A 1,599-nucleotide genomic window follows, 5' to 3' on the forward strand; every position below is an offset into this window, starting at 1 on the left:
CATAAAATCTTTCTTTCACAAGTTGGCCATAGCATTCATTGCACCACCGTTCAGACATTCGGAGAGTGTTTAGATTTGTTTTCAAAAGGTCACCAGCATAAAGAGTAAAATCATGAAATACCAATGCTTTTATTACTTGAACATTAAATATCATAGCAAATTTTAGAATTAATGGACCAAACTAGCTTGAGTAAAAAGTTTAACATAGTAAAAGAGTGAGAGAACTCAAAAACAAAGGTCATAGACAAGACCAAAACACATTAAAAGATTGAAAAGAAACAAAGGTCATAAGACCATAGAAAATACAATCCAATATGATTACCATTAAAAGTAAGATTGTCAGATATTCTAACACACAAGGGTAGTTTACAAGCACAATTAACAAATAAGGCAAGCCATTCACTTGCGATAGCACCTGTTCTGTTAGGGAGACAACGTATTCTGACTTTTGTTTGGTTCAAGACCAATTCACAGTATACCAAATACTTTGAAACTAACGTCTGAAAATGTTGTCACACCAAAAGGAATGAGGATTGAACATGAAAATGAAGCAAGCACAGAAAAAAGGAAATTTAAAAGAACTGGATTGCATCCAACACAAATAGGTCATTAATGGTAGAGTGACCAAGGTAAGACTCATAAAAGGACACAAAATTAAATCCTATAGGAAAGATTAGGGTAATTACATAAAGCTATTACACAAGTATGCACTGACATATGTTCACTGCAAGCAATTCTAAAAAGATGCTGAAACAAGGTGATCAAGAAGTTACACACATGGAGTAGGATGCATATCCAGTACAAGCTAGAAATACCAATGCTTCTATTACTTTTGGACTTTGAGTCATGATCATGGCAAATTTTAGAATTACTAGCCCTGACTAGTTTGAGTACAATAAGTATTTATCATTGACTTATGGCAATTATTTTAAAGTACATAGAACTTGCTATTGCAAATGGGGCCACCAAGTCACACAGCCATGATTACAGAAATGTGCTACCTGCATACCCAGGAATACTCAGAAATTTTGAGGCACAATTACCCTGTATTGTCAGACATCAGAGTGAATTAAGAAAAATGAGCAAGTCAAACCCAATTAATCAAGGGGGGCAAAACTAATATAGAACCATGAATGTGACAGAACGCCAAAACAAAGGGTCTAAGGTAAGACCAAAGAAAATATGAACAATCCTACATGATTAGATGAGATACAAAAAATATAACACCATGGGTACAGTAAGTAGAATGAACAAATAACACAAGACCTCTTACTTGCGAGGAACTGCCCAAATTAAGGGACAAGAAATTCTGACTATAGTTCGGATACAAAGCACCCAAAAAATGAGACTTGAAATTCGGAATAACCCAGTAACAGGAAGTGAACTTCAAAACTAGAAAGAATCCAACACAATATGTCGTCAACAGTCCAAAGACAAGCGTAAAGACCCATCAAAAATCCAAAATGACATTAATTGGGAGAATGACCTTTTAGTTACTACGACCATGCCTTAATGGAGGGATAGCAAAAGAAGACATAAGTTTGGTTCGAAGCACTGTGCCCGGCTAATTCACGGTATACCCAATACTTTGAGCCAAAC

This window comes from Frankliniella occidentalis, unplaced genomic scaffold, assembly GCF_000697945.3.
Source record: "Frankliniella occidentalis isolate FOCC.00 unplaced genomic scaffold, Focc_3.1 Scaffold433, whole genome shotgun sequence".
In the NCBI taxonomy this organism is placed as follows: Eukaryota; Metazoa; Arthropoda; class Insecta; order Thysanoptera; family Thripidae; genus Frankliniella; species Frankliniella occidentalis.